This window comes from Macaca mulatta, chromosome 19, assembly GCF_049350105.2.
Source record: "Macaca mulatta isolate MMU2019108-1 chromosome 19, T2T-MMU8v2.0, whole genome shotgun sequence".
NCBI lineage: Eukaryota > Metazoa > Chordata > Mammalia > Primates > Cercopithecidae > Macaca > Macaca mulatta.
Genome location: NC_133424.1, coordinates 67,091,140 through 67,104,698, shown reverse-complemented (window position 1 = coordinate 67,104,698; position 13,559 = coordinate 67,091,140). Strand labels below are relative to the sequence as shown.

Genomic DNA, 13,559 nt, shown 5'->3' with positions numbered 1-13,559 from the left:
TGTGTCCCCATGGAGATGAGACTAACAAGGCCTATGACTCTACAGATGTTTCATCTTGGAATGGCTCTGCCAGCTTTCCAGGTCTGCAGAGAGTAAGAATATCACTTGTTCATCTGATTCATGATCCTTGCAACCTTCTATGTGCTGCATCGTTGGATGGAAATTGGACTTCCAGACAGAAATCAGGCTCCACCTGCTTCCAGAAACTCAGAGTCCAGGGGTGAGAACCCAGTGGAGAACATACGGGGCTATACGGACATAGTAATGATAACACCAGAAACTTTCGGCGAATAAAGAGTCACATTACCTAAAGGATGAGGGCAGATGTGTTTATTTGAAGAGGAGAGAGCTACATTGAAATGATAAAAAAAATTTATAAGTTTCACTGCTGACAGAAGGCTCAAAGATAGTCTGGGGGCAGGTGGAACAGCATGAGGGAAGGTGGAACAGCATGAGTCTAAGTGCCGTGTTAAGAGGGAGCCTCTTGTATGTTTGGAATTGTGAGTTCCTCAGTGTGACTGCAGCCTCCAGTAGGACTAGGAAGTAAGCCCGGTAGGTTGGAGAGGTGGGCAGGGGTCAAGTGAAATGGATAATTGTGGGCTAAGCAAAGGAGTGTGTTTTCTCTGCAGCAGGCAGTGGGGACCTTAGACATTTGTAAGCAAGAGAGAGGCACGTTCAGATTCATGGTGTGAGGAAGAGCGATGCTCTAAGATGCAGACTCACAGCTTCAGATTCCTGCGGCTGGTACATTGGAGCTGTGAAGCCGGTTTTGAGACAGGGCTGTTGTCTCCCTGGAAGACCCCTTGAAGGCCTGACGGTGGTGCTCATGGGCAGGAGACAACTTTCCATCTGGACTCAGCATTTGGAAGCTCCGTGTACACGCTGGTATCTGTTGGGGGTGTCTTGGGCCTCTGAGAAGGGTGAGTGATTTTTCCCTGTGTGAGAACGCGGTGATCCAACTGTGCGTATGTCACCTCCTGAGGGTCTTGTTCTTCAGAGTCCTGGAGAGAGGGAAATGTTGAGTGAGGGAGGGGCTCACATTCTTCAGGACTATTAGGGAATGAGATTCGATCCACGACTCTGGGCCGAGGAGGACCTACCTCCCTGTTCACTGTTCTGTCCCCCGCAGGCTCTTGGTCTATTACAGCAGCATCTGTAGGAGACAAAAGGCATCAAAACAGCTGGGAGGGCACGTCTGGGTCCTCATTTCATGTGCAGAGTCCAACACACACGGGGAGGCCGTAGACGCCTGAGGTCCCTCAGCTGCCAACAGCCAGGGTCAGACATTCTGTCTCTCTGAGTTCAAGACCCCTTCCCATGAACGGCTCTCAGTTGGCATCCCATTGATTTTGTCTCCGACTTTCTGCCTGTCATGGAACCTTCTCCTGGATGTCAGTGGCTGCAGGGACATGAGGATACAGTTGAGAATCAGGCAATGGTCTGTGAGCTGAAGGCAGGGACAGGGTGTCTGGTACTCTCTCTAGAAAGCTCTGCCTCTGTGGCTCCTGCCTTGGGCCAGAGACCATCCTGCCGGTGAGGAACACACACCTACGTGCTCCCATCCCTCCTCATCCTTCCTCCCCACACGGCCCTGAAGACTCTGGCCTCTGCTTCGTGAGACTTACTCTTTTTGTTGGAGCACCAGCGATGCAGGAGAAAGAAGAAGATGGTGAAGAGGATCATGACCACTGAGGTCCCAATCAGAACATGCAGGTGTCTGGGGTTACCTGGAGGAAGAAGAGACTCCAATAAGAAGCTAATCATAGCAGTTCCTTCTTATGGATTGTCTCTTGTTTCTTGATTGACAGGTAACCATGTGGAATGTCTCCTTAGGACAAGCGGCCTGATGTCGGGAGACCCAGCTTTCTCCTGCTCTGTTTTGAGGAAGGAGGAAGGGGACCAGGAGCCAAGGAACGTGGGAGCCTCTAGAAACTGGGATATATGAAGAGCAGATTCTCGCCTGGAACCTTCGGAGGGAAGGCAGCCTTGCTGTCACCTTGATTTTAGCCCAGTGAGGTGCATTTCATCCTTTGAGCTACAGCACTGTAAGATAATTAAAAAGCCGTTTTGTTTTCATGCACCAATTTTGTGGAAATTTGTTATGGCAACAATAGAAAAGGATTCTAACTGCACAGCCTGAGCATGGGGCCATGGCTGAATGAGTCAGTGAGTCGGAGTGTGCGTGCAAGGCTCTTTACTGCAAGGCTCTTGCTCTGCTGAGTCAGCCAGGGTTGCCTCATGACCCACAGGAGTTCATTCCTTGGCAAGTGGAACTTCTCTAAAACACCTCACCCTCATTATATGTTCCCTTCCCTTCCCTCTTTCAAGCCCCCAGGAATTTATCCTCCAGTTAGGAATGCAGGGAGAACACTGCATTTTTCCTGAGAAGGATGTCAGATTTGCAATCATTCTTCCAGCTTGTAGGAGGTCTCAGCTACAGAAAATTAGAGATGAAGAGACTTCACTGAGCCCTGTGCTGGGCCAAGATCCCTTTTGCTGTTGGAGTGTCTGGAGTTCAGAGAGATGGTGGAAGACAGGCCCACAGTCAGAGCTGGGAGGTGCTGAGCCAAGGCTTGAATCCAAGGCTTCCACCTCCCCAGGTTTCCAAAAGCAGAGATAAGAGGGATTCTTTACTCACTGGTTTTGGAGCTTGGTTCAGTGGGTGAAGGCCAACTATGTGAAGGGTTTCCTAGAATAGAGACAGGAGAGAGGTGAGGAAATGAGGGTGCCTGTCCTCTACTCAAGGGAAATCTTTGAGGTTGGTTCATGGCCAACACTCTGTTATCCCACGCTGGGCTCTGGGAGTCCTGGGATTCTCTTCTCCATAATTTTTGTATGTGTTACCCATTGTCTCGAGACTTTAAGATATAGAGGGAAAACAGGAACATCACATTACCTGACTTAAAAATATGTTACAGAGCTGTAGTAAACAAAACAGCATGACGCTGGCATAAAGAAAAGTGCATAGAACAACGGAGTAAAATGAAGAACACAGATATAATCTATGCGTCTACATTCAACGGCTTTTTTTTTTTTTGAGATGGAATCTTGCTCTGTTACCCAGGCTGGAGTGCAGAGGTGCAATCTCGGCTCACAGCAACCTCTGTCTCCTGAATTCAAGCAATTCTCTTGCCTCAGACTCTTGAGTAGTGGTATGACAGGAGCTGACCACTATGCTCAGCTAATTTTTGTACTTTTAGTGGAGACAGGGTTTTACTATGTTGGCCAGGCGGGCCTTGAACTCCTGGTCTCAGGTGATCCACCCACCTTGGCCTCTGAAAGTGCTGGGATTGCAGGTGTGAGCCACCATGCCCAGCCAATGCAATGCATTTTGACAAAAGTGTCAAGAACCGACAATCAGGAAAGGACAGTCTTTTCAATAAACGATGCGGGGAAAACGGGTTATCTACATGCAGGGAATGAAATTGCACCTGTACCTCTCACCATTCAGGAACGTCAAATCCAAATGGATTAAATACATGAGTCTAAGTCCTGAACCTATGAAGCATGTAGAAGAAAATACTGGGGAAATGCTTCAGGACATTTGTCTGAGAAAAGACCTTTTGTTTAAAACCTCAAAAACACAAGTAATCAAAGCGAAAAACAGACCACAGGGATTACATCAAACTAAGCAGCTTCTGCACTGCCAGACAAGTGACCAACAAAGTGAAGAGACAACCCACAGAATGGGAGCAAATATTTGCAAACTATGCAGCTAAATAGGCATGTATTACTAGAAATATAAGAAGCTTACGTAACGCAATAAAGCAAATAATTTAACTAAAAAATGAGCAGAAGACATGAACAGACATTTCTCCACAAACAAAACATATAAATGGCCATCATGTATATGAAGCACTGTTTAGTATCACTCATTATCAGAGAAATACAAATTAAAATCACAATGAATTTTCATCTCACCCCACTAAAATGGCTTTTATCTGCAATACAGGGAAAAAAATGCTGGCAAGAGGGTAGAGAAAGGAGAATCCTCGTACCCTGTTTGTAGGGAGGTAAATTAGTACAGCCATTATGCAGAAAAGTATGGAAGTTCATAAAGAAACTAAAAAGAAACTGGGCATGGTGGCTCACACCTGTAATCCCAGCACTTTGGGAGAGCGAGGCGGGCACCTCACTTGAGGTCAGGAGTTTGAGAGCAGCCTGGCCAACATGGGGAAACCCTGTCTGTACTAAAAAATACAAAACGTAGCTAGGCGTTGTGGCGTACACCTGTAATCCCAGCTCCCAGGGAGGCTGAGGCAGAAGAATCATTTGATTCCAGGAGGCCTCTGCCTACCAGGAGGTTGCAATGAGCCTAGATTGTGTCAGTTGCACTCCAGCCTGGGCTACAGAGGAAAGCTCTGCCTCAAAAACAAAAACCAAACAAAAACCAAACAAAAGACTAAAAAGAGAATTTTCATAGTATTCACAAATTCACTACTGGGTTTACATCCAAAGGAAAAGACTTCAGTGTATGGAAGTTCTATCTGCACTCCCATGACTGTTTCAGCACAGTTCACAGTAGCCAAAATGTGGAGTCCACCTACCTGCCCCTCAGTGGGTGAATGGATAGAGAGAATGTAGTACATACACACAGTGGAGACTTCTCATCCGTAGAGACAATAACATCCTGACGTTTGCAGCCACATGGATGGAACTGGAACTCATTACAAAGATTCCCAATTCTCACCCTTATGCAAGAGCTCTAAAGTGGATCTCAAGAAGGTAGAGAGTAGAATGGTGGCTACCAGAGGCCAGGAAGGGAACAGTAGAGGGTAAAAACAAAACAAAACAAAAAACAAAACAAAACAGAATATAAATGTATTTATGACCACTAGACTTTACACTTAAAAATGGTAAAAGTGGTCAATTTTCTAGGTATATTTAACCTCAACAATTATTTTTTCAAATGAAAAGAAAAGGGTGTAAGGGTTGCTGGTGATGATATGTCTGTGTGGGTGAGAGGCCGGGATGGGCTTCTGGGAAATGAGTAAGGTTGAGGGGCTGAGGGAACCTCTGATCTCCCCAAACTGAGCGCAGTCTCCCTCCTCTGGGTCTGTCCTGACCAGTTTCTCCATCTGCCTGGGTGCCTGGAGCCCTGACCGCGGACCACCACGCAGGCCATGCAGGAGGGTTTGGAGGTGCCCTCTCTGCCATCCTGCGTCCTGATCCCGCCCTCACACCGAAGCTTGGTCTTCTCTCTGAACCTGTCCATGCTTCTCTCCATCATCAGCAGCAAAGTTCCTCAGCTATGGCTCTGGGATCATAAGACATGGGACAGGCATGGGGTTTCCTCACCTGTGACAGAAATGGGCAGTGGGTCACTTGAGTTTGACCACTTGTAGGGTGCGGTACGGAAAGAACCGAAGCATCTGTAGATTCCTCCGTGAGTGGCAGGGCCCAGAGGGAAGTCGGCCTGGAATGTTCCATTGACGCTTGGCACTGCAGAGAGACTAAGTTCACGAGCCTCCCCCTCCCTGGATAGATGGTACATGTCAAACGAGTTCTGGGAGCTGCAGGACAAGGTCACGTTCTCTCCTGCCTGCACCGTGGGGCCCGGCTGGGCTGAGAGAGAAGGTTTCTCATATAGACCTGGAAGGAGAAGAGGCAGTTTCTTCAGGGAGGTTCTTCCCTGTCACAGCTCCCCTCACATCTGAGCTGAGAACTCACTCCCCTGCTCTATGACCTAATGCTCTCTGTCACCCTCCACCCCGTCTCTCTTCATGTCTGTTTCCTCCTTCCACCTTCTCTGTCTCTCTAGGTCTCTGACCTCACTTCCCCAGCCCGTGGTGTGTTTTCCCTTTTTGTATTGTTTTCTTCTCTCTGACCTTCCTTGGATTGTTGACTTGATCTTCCTTTTTCTTTAATTCTGAGTTTCTCACTTTCTGTCTTGTTCATAACCTTCTGCACATTTCTATCTATTATCTATCGATTGATCTATCTATCTGCCACCTGTCAATCTATCAATTATCTATCTGTAATCTCTATCTATGTATCATGTATCTCTCTCTCTATCAGTTGTCTGTCTCTCTATCTATCCACCATCTATCTATTATCTATATCTATGTATCATCTGTCTATTCCCTCTCTATCTGTCTGCCTCTCTGTCTCTATGTATCATCTACGTATCTATGTATCTATCTATGTGTCTATCTACCTATCTGTCTAATGATCTATTTATCTATCTATCTATCTATCTATCTATCTATCTATCTATGTAATCTATCATCATCATCTCTATGTATCATCTATCAATCGCCGTCTAAGTATCTATAACCCATCCACTACCTATCATCTACCTATTTATCATCTATCTATATCTATCTACCCATCTACCATCTGTCTCTCTCCATCTCCTTGTCTTTCTCTGCCTCTCAGTCTCTCTACTTCTCTTTGGAATCTCTGCAATCCATCCCCACATCTTTATCTATCCCCGTCTTTGTGCCCCTCCCTCAGGGTTCTGATTTTGGAGCTTTTCTCTGCTTCCTTCCATCATTCTCTCCACTCCTCTGCCCTCTCTTCTGTCTCTTTATGTGTCTGTGAGTCTCTCAGTCCCCTTCCTCTGGCTCATTCTCTGTGTGTTTATGTCTTTGCTTTTTGATGTTCCTGATTTCTCCCTGTGTCTCTCAGTAATCCTATCATATGTAGGATTATGTGGAATATGAGCCTCAGAATCCAGTGCGGGGACCCCAAGTACACACAGCATACAGGGGTTGGTGTTCTGGGGCCATGATGTCCTGGGACGATGACTCTCCACTGTACAGAAGGCAGAGGTGTCAGAACAAACACGGCATCTGTAGGTGCCACAAGGTCTGAGGCCACAGGGGCTGACTCAGGACAGAAATATGGGTGTCCTTGGGTTCTCCTGGTAGAAACGCTTTGTGGAGGTAAAACAGAAATGAAGTTTGTAACCTGTGCCAGGTATCTGAGCAAAGTCAGCACGGAAGGACGCCTCTCTCTGGGACATGTCTGTCTGTCTGTGTGTCCACTTTAACTCTTTCTCTCTTTTCTACCTCCCTGTATGGCCCCTGTGTCTGTCCTCTGTTATGACACCTGGTCTGTACTTGTGTCTCCTGTGTCTCTGTCTCTGTTGGTACAGACCTCCCCAAGTCAGTCTCTCTCCATAAGAATCCCACACTCGGCCGGGCGCGGTGGCTCAAGCCTGTAATCCCAGCACTTTGGGAGGCCGAGGCGGGTGGATCACGAGGTCAGGAGATCGAGACTATCCTGGCTAACATGGTGAAACCCCGTCTCTACTAAAAATACAAAAAACTAGCCGGGCGTGGTGGCGGGCGCCTGTAGTCCCAGCTACTTGGGAGGCTGAGGCGGGAGAATGGCGTGAACCCGGGAGGCGGAGCTTGCAGTGAGCTGAGATCCGGCCACTGCACTCCAGCCTGGGAGACACAGCGAGACTCCGTCTCAAAAAAAAAAAAAAAAAAAAAAAAAAAAGAATCCCACACTCATCTTCCTCATGACAACCCGGGGCTTCCAAGTCCTGGATCATTCACTCTGTGTCCCAGTGACAATGAGAAGAATGTCCGGACACTCTCACCTGTGATCACGATGTTCAGGGGGTCACTGGGAGCTGACAACACATAGGGGGAGTGAGTGACAGAACCGTAGCATCTGTAGGTCCCTGCAAGGTCAGACGTCGTGGAATTGATGGAGTAGTTGGCCTGGGAACCCCCACCATGGAGCTCTCCAACAAGGTGCAAGGGCTCCTCAAATGTCACCTCACTGTGCAGAAAGAAGTGCTCAAACACGGTATCTGACGAACATTGTAGGGTGACCGTCTCTCCTGATTTCACCAGGGGACCTGGGAGGGCCAGGAGGGAAGGTTTTCTGTGGACTCCTAGAAAGAGAGATTGTGAGTTTAGAAGGAGTCTCCGTTTGTCATCATATCCATGGCACCTGGAATGAGTGAGGGTTCCCCTCCCGGCTGTCTGTCTCTCTCCTCCCCCTCTGTGTCTCCCTGTCTTTTATCCCCTGGTGCAGTTCCTTTCATCTGTGTCCCTCCCTCTTCTCTGTCCGTCTGTCTCTAGTAGCCTCGGACGCCCTTCCCACTGGGCTCAGCCTCATCTTTTAGGATGCTGTATCTGTTTCCCACTGATCTCTTTCCTACTATCTAGTGGGGGTGGAAGAGGAACCACGGCCGGCTGCATGTCCAGGCTCTTAGCAGCCTGGTTCAATCTGTTTTGGACAAACTGGAGTCCCTGGCAGGAGGTATGAAGTGATCAGTAAGGCAGGCACCAGGGTCCACACCCCCTGTTCCTGGTGGGGATTGGGAGCCTCTCATGCCATGCCTGTGCATTCTCCATGGCCTCATCTTCCATAGTGTGGCTCTTGGTGCTGGTTCAAGGAACATCAACCTCTCCCTATGTTGATGGAGCCTGGTGGTGGCATCAGCATCCCGCCCCTCCTGATCTCGGGGTTGCCAACCTTCTTCTTGTTTGGTTTCTTTAATTAATTGATTAATTAATTGATTAATTAATTAATTTTTGACACAGAGTGTCACTTTTTCACCCAGGCTGGAGTGTAGTGGTGTGGTCTTGGCTCACTTCCTCCCGGATTCAAGAGATTGAATCCAGTCGTTGGTTTACTCGCGCCCACCACCATGCCCAGCTATCGTTGTTTGGTTTCCTAACTTGTCCTTGACCATGTTCCTGTGTTGGTTTCCTGTTGCTGCTGCAGAAAATTATCCCAAACATGGCGGCAGGAGAGAACACACTGACCCCTTCCACTTCTGGAGACAGAAATTGGATCCAGTTCTCCCTGGGCTAAAATCAAGGCGTCTACAGAACTGCGTTCCCTCTGGAGACTCAGCAGAGCAGTTCTCTTGACTTCTCCAGCCCGTAGAGGCCACCTGCCATTGTGGCTCGTGGCCTTCCTCCACCTTCAAAGCCCACAGTGGCTGATGGAGTCTCCCATGACGCTGCGCTAATCCCCACTCCCTTCTTTCTCCTCCTCTCACGAGGACCCTTGTGATTACACTGAGCCCAGTGGGACAGTCCAGGCCGTCTCCCCATCTCAAGGTCAACTCATCAACAACCTGAGCTCTATCTTCCCCTTCAGTCCCCTGCCCTATAGCATAAAGAGTCACAGGCTCCAGGGATTAGAATGTAGCCATATTAGGGACAGTTATTCTTCCCATCACAGCACCCATTTCCCTGTATTCAATCCCCCTTTACCCCAAGGACAGTCAGGTCCTGGGTGATGGGACCCTGACGGACACTCCCAGCAGAAGCTCTGGGATTCAGGAGGTGGGACAAGGAGAAGCCCAGACAGGAGCCCTCTGACCTGTGACCATGATCGCCAGGGGTTCACTGAGTGCCGACCACTCAGTGGGGGAGTGCGGCTTTGAACCCCGACATCTGTAGGTCCCTGCGTGTGCCGGGGTCACAGGGCCCATGAGGAAGCTCTGCTGGAATATTCTGCTGTGGAAGATGGGAACGTGGCTTCTGTCGTCTTTGTACAGAGTGAAGTTGGTAAAGTTGTAAAGCCCACGACGATAGTGACACCGAAGAGTCACGTGTCCTCCCTGAGGCACCACAGCGCTGGGCCGGGCAGACAGGGAGGTCTTGTCCTGACCACCTGGGGGAGAAGGAGGCACCGCCTTAGAGAGGAGGATGTGGAGCCGCCCCTCCCTCCCTGTGCTCAGAAGATTCTTCCCCTTTCCATGTTTCTAAGGCTCCTACCACACCTGGGTGTCCAGGGCTACAGGAAGAACCCATCCCACATAGACATGGCGTCTCCCTACAACAAAGGTGTCAACTGAGAACTTTGAACAAGTGCTGAATAAGGGACTCTTATTAGATTTTAATACTGCAAGATGACTCACATAAAACAACACAAAGTAGACACGGCATGGAGGGCGTGTCCTTTGTGAATGGAATATCAGCCAGTGCATGAACTGAGCCCCATCAGAAGATTTGGAATGTCAGGGTCATGGCTGTGGTTTCCCCACCTCTTCTGGTAGAATGACAGCAGCCACACTGCAGCCCTGACCGCCATGGAAACACTGGAGGGTGTGAGTTACACCTTTGTCCTCAGAGGACCTGCTGTTCCTAGCACTGCTTCCCTCCCTTCCTCAGTCGCTGACACCACTTCCTCCCTGCACCCCTCAGCTTGGAGCACCCCAAGGTCACCCCGGTCTTCACAGAGCTTGACTCAGCCAAGGGTAAGAAGAGCCGGAGAGGACGAGGTCAGAAGTGTGAGCCGAGCACCCCAGGGTCCCCCCTTCTTAGTTTATGAGACACTGTCTGACAGGACTTCCCTCCTGTTTCAGGAAAATCCTCTTAGGTGGGGAGATGACACCCTAAGGTTTGGGGAAGGACTCACCCGTGTGTGGACAGGCCCTCTGGACCCAGAAGAACCCTGAAAAGAAAGATCATGATGGATGATCCATCTGCAGGCAAACCAGGGCCTCCCCTGCTGCCCCCACCGGGCTGTGCGTCTGGGCAGCCAGGCCCTTGCTGGGCTGAAGGTAAACTCACCCTGACTGCCTACCTGCCCCCGCAGCAGAGATCTCAGCTGTGCAGAGACCCAGCCTCCTGATCCAGATCTGCACCCCAGGCCTAGATCTACACAACAAGCCCATATCTCCACTCCATGCTGATATCTCCGCTCCAAACCCATATCTCCCCTCCAGGCTCACATCTGCAATCCAGGCCCATATCTCCACTCCAGGCCCATCCCTCCATGCCAGGCCCAGATCTCCACTCCCGGCCCAGATCTCCACTCCAGACCCAGATCTCCACTCCAGACCCAGATCTCCACTCCAGACCCAGATCTCCACCCCAGGCCCATATCTCCACCCCAGGCCCATATCTCCACTCCAGGCCCATCCCTCCATGCCGGCCCATGTCTCCATTCCAGACCCAAATCTCCACTCCGGACCCAAATCTCCACTCCAGACCCAGATCTCCACCCCAGGCCAATATCTCCACTCCAGGCCAAAATTTCCACTCCAGACCCAGATCTCCACCCCAGGCCCAGATTTCCACTCCAGGTCCATATCTCTACCCCAGGCCCATATCACCACTCCGGGCCCAGATCTCCACTCCAGGCCCAGATCTCCACTCCAGACCCATATCTCCCTTCCAGGCCCATATCTCCACTCCAGGCCCAGATCTCCCCTCCAGGCCCATATCTCCACTCCAGACCGGTATCTCCACTCCAGGCCCGTATCTCCACTCCAGGCCCAGATTTCCACTCCAGGCCCATATCTCTACCCCAAGCCCATATCTCCACTCCAGGCCCATATCTCCCCTCCAGGCCCATATCTCCACTCCAGGCCCAGATCTCCGCTCCTGGCCCAGATCTCCCCTCAAGGACCATATCTCCACTCCAGGCCCAGATCTCCCCTCCAGGCCCATATCTCCACTCCAGGCCCAGATCTCCGCTCCAGGCCCAGATCTCCACTCCAGGCCCATATCTCTACCCCAAGCCCATATCTCCACTCCAGGCCCATATCTCCACTCCAGGCCTGTATCTCCACTCCAGACCTGTATCCCCACTCCAGGTCCATATCTCCACTCCAGGCCCATATCTCCACTCCAGGATCATATCTCCACTCCAGGCCCATATCTCCACTCCAGGCCCATGTCTCCACTCCAGGCCCAGATCTCCACTCCTGGATCATATCTCCACTCCAGGCCCATAACTCAACCTCCAGGTCCAGATCTCCACCCCAGGCCCAGATCACCACCCCAGTGCTTCCTCCGCCGATTCCCTTCCAGGACTCACCAACACACGCCACGCTGAGGACTATGAGCGACATGGTGCTGCCGGTGCAGACAGGCGGCCGCGCCCCAGCTCAGCTCAGCAGCGCACAGGATGTTATCTGGCGCCCTGCCCATGCAGTTGACGTGCTGACCACATCATGGGAGGTGACGTACGCAGGCTCTTCCTACCTTGCATGAGGTGCAGCGGGTGCTCACTCAAGAGTGCAAAATGGCTTCCTGGAAATTGTTCTCACTAGAACTGACACCTTGTGTCCTTCACTATGACCAGCTCAAAACACGTCTGAGATCCAACCTCCCGGACACGAGGTGACTAAAATCTGTGCTGACGAGAAAGACTTTTCACGTATTTTTGTTGTTTTTATCTGTGTTTCAAACTCTTCTCTGTGTGTAATATGCGAAATATCTAATAGGTATTATGAACATTGTCAGAGTAATTGTAACGAATAAACCATTAGGATGTTTCATGCTTGTATTTCTAGTACGACAGCAGAACCAGTTTAAATGATTTAAATACCCAGGGAAGGATTATGCAATTATGTACAATCTTAGAACTGTTCTTCATCAGCAAAACCCACAACATGTCAATTCTGGATTTTTGTCATTTTATCTACAATTTGTCTCATGACCTGAGAGTCCAGAGCCCCGAACTTATGGTTCACTCTCTCTCTGTCTCTCTGCCTCCCTCATTTTGAATTGTATGAAAATACCCAGTAACATAATGCTATAGAAAATCAAGTGTCCCCCAGCACTTTGGGAAGCCGAGGTGGGCTGATCAGCGGGGGTCGGGAGTTCGAGACCACCCTGGCCAACTTAGTGAAACCATGTCTCTGCTAAAAATACAAAAATTAGCCATGCCTGGTGGCGGGCACTTGTAATGCCAGCTACTCAAGAGGCTGAGGCAGGAGAATCGCTTGAACCTGGGAGGTGGAAGTTGCAGTGAGCCGAGATCGTGCCACTGCAGTCCAGCCTGGGCGACAGAGCGAGACTCCGCCTCAAGAAATATTTTAAAAAGCATAGCAAATAGCCTATAATAAAAAAGTAGAGGACTCCAGCTACCAAATTTTAAGGGTTTGTAAAAGCCTACATAATGTGCAGCATCCTCAAGAGAGCGAACAAAGAGAGCCCCTTATTGGAAAACAGTGTCTAAAATACATACGTGAACACACAACCCCGTTAGAGTTGACAAAGGCTGCCGTGTGGTTTAAGGAGGCATAGAATGTCTTCTCCATAGATAACATGGGCCCAAGGGTTACACATAGAAAAAAATAAATCTAAACGTATTCTCACACTATAAACCACTTCTTGTTTTTAATCTTCTTATTGTACATTTTTTATGATTCATATTTAAAACTGAGAAATAAAAGTTAGATCCAATCATCATTCATTATTCATGGGTGATTGGTTTCAGGATCTCAGCTCAGATACCACAATCTGCAGGTGCTCAAGCCTCTTACATAAAATGGTACAGCGTTTGCCTATAATCCATGCTCATCCTCCTGTATACATGAAATCATCTCTAGATTACTTATAATTCCTGACACAGCCTACACACCATTCCATTTGTGTCCATTCAATATAGTTTTGCTTTTTGAAACTTTGTGGATTTTTTCTCTGAATATTTTTGGTTTATAGTTGGTTCAATAAACACCTGTAAACCCCACAGGTCTGGAGGAGCGACTGTGTATTTATAGTATGAAGATGATGTGTGGACATGTGTCCCCGTGGAGATGAGACTAACAAGGCCTATGACTCTACAAATGTTTCATCTTGGAATGGCTCTGCCAGTTTTCCAGGTGTGCAGAGAGTAGGAATATT

At 49.3% G+C, this 13,559-nt stretch overlaps 1 pseudogene across 1 annotated transcript; it reads right to left on the bottom strand.

Moving 5' to 3' along the window:
• Positions 1-313: 313 nt before the first annotated feature.
• LOC144337337 (killer cell immunoglobulin-like receptor 3DL2) lies at positions 314-11,878 on the bottom strand (annotated as a pseudogene). Its single transcript, XR_013410317.1, has 9 exons — positions 11,746-11,878; positions 10,339-10,374; positions 9,298-9,591; positions 7,553-7,852; positions 5,299-5,592; positions 2,639-2,689; positions 1,626-1,727; positions 1,101-1,153; positions 314-1,001 (listed from the first exon to the last, which is right to left on the bottom strand). The product of XR_013410317.1 is annotated as a killer cell immunoglobulin-like receptor 3DL2 (transcript).
• Between the last annotated feature and the right edge of the window lie 1,681 nt (positions 11,879-13,559).